Source organism: Rhinopithecus bieti, unplaced genomic scaffold (genome assembly GCF_001698545.2).
Source record: "Rhinopithecus bieti isolate Rb0 unplaced genomic scaffold, ASM169854v2 scaffold_42380, whole genome shotgun sequence".
In the NCBI taxonomy this organism is placed as follows: Eukaryota; Metazoa; Chordata; class Mammalia; order Primates; family Cercopithecidae; genus Rhinopithecus; species Rhinopithecus bieti.
The window spans coordinates 1,137,312-1,152,551 of NW_016818327.1; positions in this window are offsets into that span (position 1 = coordinate 1,137,312).

A 15,240-nucleotide genomic window follows, 5' to 3' on the forward strand; every position below is an offset into this window, starting at 1 on the left:
CTAAGTGAACTAACACAGGAATAGAAAATCAAATACCACATGTTATCACATATAAGTGGGAAGAAACATTGAGTATATATGAACACAACGAAACAACAGACATGTGGCCTTCTTGAAGGTGGAGGGTGGGAGGAGGGTGAAGAAAGTCATATTTGGATAATTTTCTTCCATTCACTGCTTCCTCAAAAACATTTTATCCTAGATTCTTAATTGAATCATGTCATCTATTCATTTATTATTCATAGAATAAATCACGATAGTTACATCTGAACCAGCCATGCAGTGAGTTGCATCAGTTTTTAAATAGTTTGAAGTGAATTAATTGGCTAAAATGAAGTTAAAGCACTTCAGTATATGTTGACACTGCTGAAATCATTGGGCACCAAGCAGCTGCTTAAAAAATGACAGTGGTACAGCCCTGAAAGTGATATTTGTAGGAATGATAGCCATTCAGTTTTTTTTCCTTCAGCATTATTCAATGATACAGTTTGGATGTTTGTCCCCTCCAAATCTCATTGAGATGCAATCCTCAGTGTTGGAGGTGAAGCCTGGTGGGAGGCGTTTTTGTCATAGGGGTGGATCCCTCATGAATAGCTTGGTGCTGTCCTTGTGATAGAAATGAGTTCTCACTCTGAGTTCACATGAGATCTGGTCATTTAAAAGTGTGTGGCACCCCCTAACTTGTTATCTTGTTCCTGCTCTCCCTATGTGATGTGTTGGTTCATCTTTGCCTTCTGCTATGATTGTAAGTTCCCTGAGGCCCTCACCAGAAGCAGATGCTAGCACACTTTCTGTACAACCTGCAGAACCATGAGCCAATTAAACCTCTTTTCTTTATAAATTACTCTGATCTGGTTACTTATTTGTAGCAAGGCAAGAAGTCCTGACACATCCAATGTGCTCTAACCTCCTACCAAGTAGTGTGCGAGGTTCAGGAGATGGAAAATTGGAAGTGAAAGTCCTTGGAGAAGCTCTCATTCAACTAAAAGCAAACATGGTAAGAGATAATTTTCTCTACAATGTGATTAGAACTACATGTGATATAAATAAAATTTTGGAAGTGTTCACAGATGACATAATATGTTTTCCTTGTTTCTTCTGGTGCTATTACTCAGTGCTACAAACTTCATTTTTTTCATGGTTTTTTAGGAACAGGTAAGAAGGCAAGAAAAAGATTATCACAAATATAGCCTGGCTGGATGCTGTTTAGAGCAGTAGCTATTCTATATCCTTACATACTCAGGTTCTATAATCTGAAAATAGCTAAATAAAAATAATAGCTGAGCCCAAACCACTGAGGTTAGTGTCAATTCTTTCATTACATGAAACTGTCTCAGGGGATATTGAGTAAAAATAATGATTAAACATAGGCATCTACTTTTATTTTCCCCCCAAACCCATTAAAACAATAACAAAGGGAATTTTAAAATATACAAACTCAAAAAAGATGTGAAGGACTGTAGAAAAGAGAATAGCAACAAAATTTTGGACCAAAAGAAAATAAATAAGTGAATTTAGCAGACCCCCCCACACCCACCCACCCCAAATACATTCTGTCTTCGTATCTTCCAAACTTTCAGAAGTTGATGGTACCATCCTCTGAAAGTGGAAAATGGTTGAAATTCTATTTGATAATAAGTCTATACATCCATCACCTCCAGCAAAACAAATAAGCAAATAAATAACTGAATGTTATTCTCAAATACAGGATTTTTAGACTTCCAATGTGAGAAAAGATATCTTTGGAAAGATAAAACTTACAGAATACCTGATACGTTGGAATGTATGGAGATGAGTAAGACACATGCCAATGAGATTGAGGTTGAATTATTGAGAAGTACATAGAAAGTACATAGTACACCAAACAATTGGCAGCAGCGATGAGGCCAACAACAAAACAATAAGTATCAAGAAATAAAACTGTGTGTAGGAAAAAAACTAGCATGGGTAATACATCGATATACTATAAACTGTATTTGCACAGTTATGTAAATATAAATATGAAATATTTATACAAAAGTAATATAAAATGTATATAAAATAAAATAAAATTACCATTCAGAGGTAACAGTACAGAAAACAGAGTTAAAATTTTTCTTTTCCAAAGGGAAAATTTTATTCTGGTTAGTAAGCACAGCCTAAGACAGGAACATCATGAAAGGACATATCAAGCATATTATCCAGGGACATATGGGTTAATTTCAAAATAAATATGAAAACTGATGAAAGGATTGCTTCTGAAAAGGAAGAAATATGTGTGTTTGGGTGGGGGTGGTTCTGGGGTTTTTTCCTTATAAAACTACCAAATTATTTGACCTTTAAACTAAGTGTATGACAAAAATAATAATTAAAGAACTCAAAAGAATTTCTGCAATATCCACGCTGTTCATTTGTCATTTGCTTCCTTCTTGACACAGCCTATTCTTTCTAATAAGAGAAAAAGCCTATTAATTTTCTTTCTTTATCATTCTTAACTACTTCAGAAGAATTATTGAATTTTAGAAACTTGAAGCATGATATTAGCTATAATAGGGATTTAAATTTGTTTCCAAAAGGTTATATATATGCTAGAAAATTTCAGGTGACACATATTAATAATGCAACAAGCTGCATAAGAAAAGAGCACCAAGGCTTTGATGTTCCCTACCAAATTTGATGACCCCCCACCAACTCTAATAAAGGCTTGATGTTAAAGTATGATTAGCACTAAATACTCATACAGTTGGTTTCTGACTATGTAAACATCAGAAACATGCAGAAGAGAATGGGAGAAGGAATGAATGCAGCAGACTCAAAAATTCCATAGAAATACTTTCACTGGTGAAAACCCATAATACCTTCACAATTTATTGTCATCAGTATTTCCTATGAAACATTTGTGCTAAAAAGAAAAACTTTTGTATGAATTTCAAATTATTTGTTTAACCTAAAACCAGACTGCCTCATATACGGCAGCCAAGAGCATATGTTTCACAAAACCAATAAATTTTTGGCCAAGAGGTGGTAAGTTTAGATTTACCACTTATCAGGAAGTCCAAGGTGACTCCCTGAATTCTTATAACAAATTCACTGAGATTCTGTTATCAGTGGGGATCTTGTTAAGTAGACTGAAAATTAATTAAGGACAGGTAGGATCCTGGCTTTATGTAAAATGTCATTAAAGGTATCAAACTTTATTAAGAAGGTGATTTTGCAATACACTGATATGTGCACTAAACAAAGAAAAAAATGAGTTATTGTTCTCTCTCATTTGTAATCTGACACAAATATAATTTAGTAAAAAGAAGCTTAAACATCTGAAATACTGGCCAACACATATGTTGATGGTGTCATATCTGTATTGTATGTCAGCAAAATACAGTATTTTAGGTGGTGGAAATAAGAATTAAAAACATTGCCATACAAAAGTTTTGACCTAACATGTTCACTACTAGAAATCTTTCCCCAGAATTCTACATGAGCACAAACATATGTGCAAAAGGATGTTCAATGCAGTATTATATATGATGGCAAAACCCTGGAAATATCTAAAATGTTCACTAATTTTAGAATGTCCAAATGATACATCTCAATTATAGAATATTAAAAATATATAGATATGCATACACCCAATGGCTTGAACACATATTTGGCAATACAGTCATGTCACTTAACAGGGGTATATTCTGAGAAATGTGCCCTTAGCTGATTTTGTCATTGTGCAAACATCATAGCATGTACTTACACAAATAGATGGTATAGCCTACTATACACTGTAGGCTATATGGTATGACCTATTGCTCCCAGGCTACAAACTCGTACAGCATGTCACTGTACTGAATATTGTAGGCAATTATAACACAATGGTAACTATTTGTATATCTAAAGATATGTAAACATAAAAGGCACAGTAAAATATGATATAAAAGATCAAAATGGTATATACCTTATGGGGCAGTTCCACTATAACCTTATGTGACTCCCATTATATATATAGACCACTGTTAACTGAAACATCATTATGTGGCACATGATGCACACCAGGACATTTTTTAATGAAAAAAATTAAACATTTTACCCATGTATATATTTAAAAGACATATATGCATGTACATACAAAATTCAATGCATAGATTGGGGTGGAGAAGAATGTATATCCCTTGTTGATAGTGATAACCACTGGGAGTATTATATGGAATGACTGAGGTCTTAAAGAAGCCATAGAGCATAGTAGCGGAGGGTATGCACTATGGTGCCAGACCTCCTAAGTTTGGATCCTGGCTCTGACACTTAACTGTGTGTCCTTCCTAGTTTCCTCCTCTACAAAGTATCACATGCATTTGAGTATTGCTTAGAACAGACTTGGCACATAATCAGCATTATATCAGTTAGCAAGCACTAAACAAACATTCATCTGTATTTTAAAGGGAAACTTTCAATTTTTACTGTGTAACCAATATGTTTAACTTTTGTACAATATATTATTGTTTTATTTTATGATCTAGAACAAAGAAGACCAAATCCAGAAATGTTGATGTTATTGCTCTAATGATGATGAAATTGTACAAAAATGTAGGAGCATTGAATTTCAAGACCTCCTACCCCTTCACTGGTAAATGAACTAAAGTACTCAGAGTAAATAATTACCCCTCTACTGTCTCAAGGGCAGAAAATTATTGCTCTTTGCTCTTAATGAATCCGACAGTGCTGTGTACACAGCGGGTGTGCGCTAAATGTTTGCTGATAATGATAATGGTGAGGATGCGGACAGCTGCGACACACTATAAACCTTAATTTAGAAGCCATCAGGAAAATGTAACACAAAATAGAGCCTTTCTAAATTTTGTCTGCATGGGAAACAAATTCTGTTAGATGATTAATAAAGTAATTCAGCGTACATTGTACTATTGATTGCTTTGGTACCATCCTGAGTTTTTCTCATCAGCATGACCTAATTATTCAGATGATTCAGAGGGCATAGCAAGGTCCATTTCTATTATTTTAGTCTTAAAAGTTAGTCTCCTGTAAGCACTTTCTAAATTAAATGCATAAAATGGTTGTTATCAGCTAAATTATACTTAACCCCTGCAGCAAGATCTGCAGTAGTATGACTGTTTTCTATCTTCTTAAATTGCTAATGCTATTTTGTTTCTATGATGACATACTCCTTTTCTAGGTGTTTAAGTAGTCTATGCATGAAGAGAGTGACTTTACTGGAAAGATGATGATGCCTCTCTATTTTAGCTCCATTGGGGAGTGAGGCTCCAGCTACTTATTTAGAGATTATATATCCTCTATTCTGTAATCAACGAAGAAGGAGCCGAGCAATATGAAAGACTTGTCCCTCCCATCAGCAAAATCTGAACTTAGTCTTCACTGATGGAGCTCTGTTTCCTTGAGGCTGGTATGATGGCCACCACTGTGACAGGAAGAAAATCCACATAAAAGATACATTTCACCCAAGACTGTGGGGTACAGGTAATCTTCCTCAGTGGGAGATTCTTCCTATCTAGCTATAACAGGAAAGAGACATCACATTAGTAATTTGAACAGGAAATTTTCAATATTAAAAAATGAACTAATAACAGAATATTAACTCCTTGGAGGGATAAAGTGAACTCTAAAATTTACAGAAATAACAGATGTAGAGAACAGCCACTACTCTAGGGTGGAGGCAGAGCACCCAAAGAAGGATCAAACTGGAAAGAGGGCCTTCCCTGTGACTGAGATTTAGGCCTTATTGCAGAGGGTATAGATGTGCCCATTGGATGACAGAGAAGTTTGCTGGGGTACCCCAGGTGGAGGTGGCAACTAGGGTACTGGCAAGATTCACCAAGAAGTTGTCCATGAGGACTCATTAGAAAATCAGGTGGGGTGCCAGAGAAGACTGAAAACTCACTGGGAAGCCACTTACTGAGGTGCCAGTAAGACTTGCAAAGAAGTCACCCTCTGGGATGCACATGAAGCTCTCTGGGAAGCCAGTGCATGGGGTCCTGACAAGCCTCACCCGGGGGGTGAATGCCACTTACAGTCATTCTGTAATGGAATGATCCAGAAAGAAAAAACACTCCATATCAGGACAAGAAGCCCCTTCCTCCTACAGTGTACCTCCAGTTCTCTCCATTTACAATAGTAATAGTGTGCTTGCTGCAAGAACAATGTACAAAGTTCAGTTTCAGTATCTCCAAGCAGGGCAAAGAATACTGGATTTGAAGCTCAGAGCCAATTAATTGAAAACTGGAACACTAGCCAAGCCTGAAATATTGGAATTTAGTTTTACTGTAAGATCTCCTATAGTAAAATGAGATTCCTAACTTTTTACCCTTTATTCGTTGATTAACTCAATCAAGAAATATTTGCTGACCATTCACTATATGACAGATATACTGTACCATGGACAAAAATATAGTGGGAAGTGAGAAACCTAGTTCCTGGCCTTGATTTCTGATGGCTGATCTTCTTCCAAGGTCAATTCCACCCCACCCTCAAGTTCAATATTCCTGTGACCCTCCCGATCAATCCCCTCCCTGCCGCTCTGACCCCCTTTGTCCCCAGAGTGCCCCAAACAAAAGCACACAGTGTTAATAAATAAAATTATTTTGTTGTTTAAATATGTTTACGTAAAAAACTAGAGAGAAAGTGATACCCTAAACTGCAGCATTGGTAATTGGAGACTATAAATCAAGAACAGTAGGAAGGATACTTAGGAAGTAGAATAGGATGGGCTAAGCTGAATGAATAACAGATTTTTAATTAGAAATGTGTCCCCAAGAAAGGGTCCACAGGAAGGAAAGGTGCTTAGAACGGAGATTGGATGGGAAATGAAGGCTCCAGTTTGCACATCTGGAGCCTCAAATGCATGGACAAGGCCCGTTCAAAGGGAAATGTCTAGCTGATGGCTCCTGTTTGCCTAGAGTAAAGGAGAAAAATCTAGGCCTCATTATCATAAATGAGTTTTCCCCATTCTTAAATGAATGACTGAATGAGAAAAGCTGAGAACAGTACATGTAATGAGATCTGGGACAGGAATGGAAATTGTCTATGTATAATCAAAACACATCCTCCACTATGGATCTACCTCTAGCCTTCATTTTGGCTATTGAGGAAGAGAAAGTTATCTTCACTCTTAGAACATTCACTCCATTAGCCTGCAACCAAAGAAAGGTGAGAAATAGCATTACCAAGTCCTTTTTCTTCCTACACTCATGGCCCTAAGAAAAGTCATCTGACATCAATCTGACCAACAAATTTGTCATTTTTCATTTCAACGGAGTTGGTTTGGCTGACTTCCATTCCTCCATCTTTCACCTTAGAGCTCTTGGTCAGGTCAAGAGAATCTTACTGACAGCTAAAAGACAATGATTTTTCTATGGGGGGGCAACTATTCTGTCCACCGGACTCTCCATGCAAACCCCTGAAAACAGAGAATATTCCCAGGGCTGACAGAGAAGAGAGAAAATTAAATGTAAGATACAAGTAGCTCCACTACTAAAGTGTTCCTGCTTTATGTCATTTGTTTTTGGAGCCACTTCTGCAGTTTTGGGCTTACACTTACAAAGCTATCTCCAATTTCAGGGCCATATCCCACCTTTCATACTTTTTAAAATTCTTTAATAATAAAAAATGTAACACTTTTATTTTATATTTCTCTCTCCCACAAAGACCAGACATAAAACAATTAAACTACTTGACTAGAGGTGTGAAGATTTCTTTAGAAAATCTATGCTGGTTAGCAGTCATAGTAACAAATTAGATTTGAATGTGTTAACTTATCTGGTTTAAGGAATATTTTCTTAAAGATTTTCCTCAGTTCCCTATTTTTCTCCCCACACATCTGAATTCACATCTTTCTGGACAAGGTCCTCTCAGAACAACTTCTCAGGAAAATGTCATTTCTCCTCTCCCTTAAAATCTGCTCAATTTCCTGACCCTGCCTTGAATAGATTAACTTGATAGTGAGGCTAGAGAAGTAGGTAGGAGCCTGGCCACACATGACCTTACGAGCTATGTTAACAATTTGGGGGCTGAGCGCGGTGGCTTATGCCTGTAATCCCAGCACTTTGGGAGGCCGAGGGGGTGGATCACCTGAGGTCAGAAGTTCGAGACCAACCTGGCTAACATGGCAAAACCCCATCTCTACTAAAAGAACAAAAATTAGCTGGGTGTGGTGGTGGGTGCCTGTAGTCCCAGCTACTTGGGAGGCTGAGGCAGGAAAATCATTTGAACCCAGGAGGCAGAGGTTGCAGTGAGCCAAGATCTTGCCACTGCACTCCAGCCTGGGTGACAGAGTGAGACTCTGGTAAGAAAAAAAAAAATAAAAAGTTAATTTCAGGATTTAATTTAAGAATAAAGCTAAACCCTGGATCCTAAACAAGTGAGTGATGTGATCAGATTTGTGCTACAGGTAACTTGGCTTGCTTCCCAAAGAATGGATTGAAGGCTGACAGACTAAAGGCAGGAAGAACTCTGAAGGGGCTTTGGTAGTGACCCATCTGAATGACTGTGATCTCTGAATATGGATAGTAGTAAGCAGGGTGAGGCTATGTGAAGGGATTGAAGAGATATTTAGAAGATAAGCATAGATGGGTTTGGTGAGAGAACAGAGTAGAATCAAGAAACTTGACCAGGTTTTTGGTCCAGCCTTTACTTTAGAGGAGAACTTGGGAGGAAGAGAGAGTTCATGCCTAGTGCAGTGATGGAGGATGACTTTGTTCTTGTGTTACATTTCAGGTGACAGTGGAGCAAACATATGGGATTAGTTGGACATATCAGAAATTAAGCCTAAGGTGGAAGCTCTGTGGACCCTAGGATTTAAGAAAAGCCAAGTCTACAAGTCTGGTGGGACAGCCTCACAGGGATCCGTGATGCTTTCTGGAAAGTCAGTCTAGGCTAAAAAAAGATACATAACTTCAGTCAAAGAACTCATCCAAAAAGGAGCAATGAATTTTGAGCACCACATGGCTTATACATCAGATTATCCTCTGATAATCCCCTAGAAACACACCTAGTGTTCCTGGGTAAAAGGCTCTTAAAAAACCAGAATGCCTAAAAACTTAATGCGCATTCCCTCCACAATTTTAGTGGACACTCCATGTAGGAGGCATTAGCAGCAGCAGGTTTCCTGGGACATGAATAACATTCTTTGGATGAAAGAGCATCAGCCACAATAGAGGTGCTTTTAGGATCTTCTCCAGTAGACTGCAGTGCCCTGGAAAGTTGATGGTGTCTTTAATGGGCATTGGTGGTATTGTGCCTATTTTGATGATGATCACACAAAGGGTCTTAAAAACACATCTCAGTAATGCCGATTTGTACAAATATCAAAGAGGGTCTTACTGGGGAAAAACTTACAAACAGCAAACTAGTAGAACACACTTGATCCCCTGAGCCATCGAGGTCCCAATATTGAGCTGTACTTAGGCAGGCATAATTGAAAGGAAACACCATGAAAAAGGCTCCTTGAGAGACCTACCCCAGTAATGCACTACTTATTTATAGGAGCAGGACATGTCTAGACCAGCATATTTCAACAGAAGCTTTCTGATGCAAAAACAGGGCTTGTTAGAAAAAGTCTTTGGAGGTTAGTAGCTGGTATCATCAGCCTGTTTATCAGTTAAGCTAACTCTGGCCTGCTGAGCCAGCTCTTTGTTAAGCTGTTAGAAAAGGAGAGAAAATGAGCCTCTAGGGTCTTACAGTCTGTCTCTCCTTAATGTTTGTCTATAAAAGATGTACTTGCCACTAAAAATCTTAGCTTAAAGGGATAAAGTAGTTGGTGCCACATATAGACTAGGTCTAAAAGGACATCAACTATCTCTTAAGAGAGTAAAAGCTTTAAAAATTTCCATGAAATAAAGGTGTTGATGTACTGGTAATGTTTCAGAAACTCCTAGAATCATCTGGAAAAAAAAGCAGGTAGAAGAAGAGCCAGAGAAATATTCTTTTGTGACTCAGATATGTATAGCCTGAGGAAAACTGATTATCTTAAAACATACATAGATCATAGGTGGAGATACTTAGTTGATCCAACAAAATGGATTTAATGTATATATAATATATAAGTATATAAAAAATAGTTAATTATTATATGTTCCCTCTGCCAAAATGTCAGCAAATTTAAATCTGACACTGTTTTACTTAAAGTAGGTGATATCCTGATCATCAAAAGGTGCATTTTAGTTTTAATAGAGAAAATTCAGATACCATGGAAACATTCTTACTGGCCTAGTTTTGTTTCTGCATTGTGCCACAGGGAGGAGTAAATATGGAAAACAGAAATCAGGAGGAAAAGCGAGTAATTTATCTGTTTCTTTCTGTCTTTTTTTGTTTTTTTAATACCACCTCAAGCTCTATATCGTTATTTTCTACTTTCCTTAAAGAGTTAAATTATCTCTAAAGATTAGTAACTTACATCCTTTTACTTATAATCAATAGAAACAAGCCCTCAAATTATATATGTATGTATGAGTGTGTGTATATATTTTTCTTAAATCTTAAATCCTGTACTAACACTGTAGCAGAAATGAACAAGTGAACCCCCATGCCATTTTCCTTCCTCCTCTTGTTCACGAATCACTCCCACTCCCACAGTCATGTCTGAGTAGACACGAGCTAACCAGCTAAATTTCCTTGGCCTCACTTGCGTTTAGCTGTGGCATTGTGACCAAATTCTCCTCAAGGGAACGTGAGCAGCAGGAATATGTACATTTCCATGGCACTTACTGGATCTCCACTTCCTTTCCTTTCTTTCCCTCTTATTCACTGGTGTATGGGGACAACTGGATTTGTCACTTTCTAGAGATGGAAGCCACAGTTTGAGGATGACAAAGGTGAACCTTCCATCTGTCCCTGGGTAGCTTCGTAGAAGAGAATGGTTATATAAAAATGAGTCAGACATCTATTATATTTAAGCTCCTCCATTTTAGGCCTCTATTATAGCAGCTTAGTTTATACTTTAACTACAAGTATCAAGCTATAAAAAATTGTCAACCTACTATAGCACTGTCTTAGGAGAGGTAACAGTTCCGAAGTCTTTAGCATGCCTTTTTCATCTAATTTATTCTATTCCAATATCTTTTTAACATCTACTTTGCCTTGGAAAATTTCAGTAGTTTCTGGGATACCTAGGGTTTTTTTGTTAACAGTTAAAACTGGCTGATATATTTTTACCTCACTGAGTATTAATATGTATTTTTCATTTTTTTCCTAGTGCAATATTTCTCAGGCCAATTTACAGAAATGAGCCCTGAGGATGCCAGATATTACTGCATTCAATTTATACCTCCTAGAGAACAGAATGATTACATTAAATTAAATCTCCAGCATTCTCACTGGTATCCAAAGATACTCATTCTGACAAGGCTGTGCTAGCTATCATCAAAAGAAATATCTCAGGAAATAGGCTTGTAGTGCTATAGGCTAGTCTGATAAAAAGAAACATGCAGCTTTGCAATGAAACAGTCTAATGCTCTAAGGAATATAACATAACAATCTCTCTCTGCAAAGGCATGATTAATTAGTGTGCTCTAATTCACTATTCCTTTTTTTTCCCACTAAGATAGTTTCCCCTAGCATATGGTAAGAAAAGTCTTATATTTCCTCTGCCTTAGAGAATATTTGCCATCTGAACACTTTCAAGAGTTATAAATCATACTATTTTACATTGGAATAACCCCATCAAGAAGTCAGCAATTACAAAAGGACAAAGGCAACATTATCAAGAAAAATTAATCAACAAATGGTGCTGGAACAAGTGTACATCCACAAGCAAATATATTTATACACACACACACACACACACACACACACACACACACATACATACATACACAGACTTTATACCCTCCCTAAAAATTAACTCAAAATGGGTCACAGACCTAAATGTAAAATGCAAAACTATAAAAATCCTAGAAGAAAACAAAGGTAAAAAATACAGATGATCTAGAGTTTGGTGATAACTTTTTAGATATAACACAAAAGGTATAATCCATGAAACAAAGAATTGATAAGCTGAACCTCTTTGAAATTAAATTTTTCTGTTCTGTGAAAGACACTGTCAAGAGAATAAGAAGGTAAGTCACAAAATGGGATAAAATATACAAAAGATATATCTGATAAAGGACTATTATCCAAAATATACAAAGAACTCTTAAAATTCAACAAGAAAGCAAACTCAATTTCAAAAACTAGCCTATACCTTAACAGACACCTCACCAAAGAAGATGTACGGATGTCACATAAGCATATGAAAAGCTGCTCCACATCATCTATCAGTAGGGAAATAGAAATTGAAACAATAAGAAGCTGGCCAGGCATGGTGGCTCACGCCTGTAATCCCAACACTTTGGGAGGCCGAGGCGGGAGGATCATCTGAGGTCAGGAGTTCAAGACCAGCCTGACCAACATGGAGAAACCTCATCTCTACTAAGAATACAAAATTAGCCTGGCAAGGTGGTGCATGCCTGTAATCCCAGCTACTCGGGAGGCTGAAGCAAGAGAATTGCTTGAACCTGGGAGGTAGAGGTTGCAGTGAGCAATGATCACACCATTGCACTCCAGACTGGGCAACAAGAGTGAAACTCCATCTCAAAATAATAATAGTAATAAAAATAATAATATGCCATCACATACTTAGAGTATTCGAATGGCCAAAATTCAGAATGATGACAAACCAAGTGCTGACAAGAACACAGAGCAACAGAAAATCTCTCATTCAGTGCTGGTGGGAATGCAAAATGGTGTAGCCCTTTGGAAGACAGTTTGTAGTTTCTTGCAAAACTAGACCTGTTCCACTATATGACCCAGCAATAGTGCTACTTGGTATTTACCCAAATAAGTTGAAAACGTATGTCCCCACAAAAAACCCTGCACATAGATGTTTGTAGCAACTTTATTTATAATTGATAAAACTTGGAAGAAACCAAGCTGTCCTTCAGTAGGTGAATGTATAAACTGTGATACCTCCAGACAAGAGAAAATTATTCAGAGCTAAAAAGAAATGAGCTATCAAGTCATGAAAGACATAGAGTAATTTTAAATGCATATTACCAAGCGAAAAAAGAAACAACCTGAAAAGGCTACATACTGTATGATTCCAACTATTTGACATTCTGAAATAGTCAAACCTAAATGCTAAAAAGAACACTGGTTGCCAGGTGTTAGGGGAAAGGGGGGATGAATGGGCTGTGCACAGATGATTTTTTAGGGCAATGAAAATACTATGATACTATAATGTTGCACACACATCATACATTTGTCCAAGCACATGGAACATAAAACACCAGGAATGAACCCTAACATAAACTATGGTCTTTGAGTGATAATAATGGGTCAATGTAGGCTCACTGATTGTAGCAAATTTACCACTCCATTACATGATCACTGGGACTGTTTCAGGCCAAGGGTATATGAAGAATCTCTATGCCTTTTGTTCAATTTGCTATGTACCTAAAACTGCTTTAAAAATTAAAGTCTGTTTAAAAAAATATAGCTGCTGGATGGCAGAATATGAACAACTCCAGCCTCCAGCTCCCAGCGTGAGCGACACAGAAGACAGGTGATTTCTGCATTTTCAACTGAGGTACCGGGTTCATCTCACTGGGGAGTGCCGGACAATCGGTGCTGGTCAGCTGGTGCAGCCTGACCAGCCAGAGCTGAAGCAGGGCGAAGCATCACCTCACCTGGGAAGCGCAAGGGGGAAGGGAATCCCTTTTCCTAGCGAAGGGAAACAGATACACAACACTGGAAAATTGGGTAACTCCCACACTAATACTGAACTTTACCAAGGGTCTTAGCAAAAGGCACACCACGAGATTATATCCCACACCTGGCCTGGAGGGTCCCACTCCCACGGAGCCTCCCTCATTGCTAGCACAGCAGTCTGAGATCTAACTGCAAGGTGGCAGCAAGGCTGGTGGAGGGGTGCCCGTCATTGCTGAGGCTTAAGTAGGTAAACAAAGCCTCTGGGAAGCTCCAACTGGGTGGAGCCGACCACAGCTCAAGGAGACCTGCCTGTCTCTGTAGACTCCACCTCTGAGTGGCGTCTGACAGCTGTCTGACAGCTTTGAAGACAGCAGTGGATCTCCCAGCATGGAGGCTGAGATTTGAGAACGGACAGACTGCCTGCTTAAGTGGGTCCCTGACCCCTGAGTAGCCTAACTGGGAGACATCCCCCACTAGGTGCAGACCGACACCTTACACCTCACATGGTGGGGTACTCCCCTGAGACGAAGCTTCCAGAGCAAGAATCAGACAGCAGCACTCGCTGTTCACCAATAGTCTATCTTCTGCAGCCTCTGCTGCTGATACCCAGACAAACAGGGTCTGGAGTGGACCTCAAGCAATCTCCAACAGACCTACAGCTGAGGGTCCTGACTGTTACAAAGAAAACTAACAAACAGAAAGGACACCCACACCAAAACCCCATCAGTACATCACCGTCATCAAAGACCAAAGGCAGATAAAACCACAAAGATGGGGAAAAAGGCCAGGAAAGCTGGAAATTCAAAAAATCAGAGTGCATCTCCCCCTCCAAAGGAATGCAGCTCATTGCCAGCAACGGATCAAAGCTGGACAGAGAATGACTTTGGCAAGTTGAGAGGAGAAGGCTTCAGTTGATCAAAGTTCTCAGAGCTAAAGGAGGAACTACATACCCAGCACAAATAAACTAAAAATCTTAAAAAAAGAATGGAAGAATGGATAACTACAATAATCAATGCAGAGAAGGCCATAAACGAACTGACAGAGATAAAAACCATGACACAAGAAATACGTGACAAATGCACAAGCTTCAGTAACCGACTTGATTAACTGGAAGACAGAGTGTCAAATGACTGAAGATCAAATGAATGAAATGAAGCAAGAAGAGAAGTCTAGAGAAAAAAAAGGAAAAAGAAATGAACAAAGCCTCCAAGAAATATGGGATTATGTGAAAAGACCAAATCTATGTCTGATTGGTGTGCCTGAAAGTGAGGGGGAAAATGGAACGAAGTTGGAAAACACTCTTCAGGATATCATCCAGGAGAACTTCCCCAACCTAGTAAGGCAGGCCAACATTCAAATTCAGGAAATACAAAGAACACCACAAAGATACTCCTTGAGTAGAGTAACTCCAAGATACACAATTGTCAGATTCACCAAAGTTGAAATGCGGGAAAAAATGTTAAGGGCAGCCAGAGAGAAAGGTCGGGTTACACACAAAGGGAAGCCCATCAGACTAACAGCAGATCTCTCAGCAGAAACTCTACAAGCCAGAAGAGAGTGGGA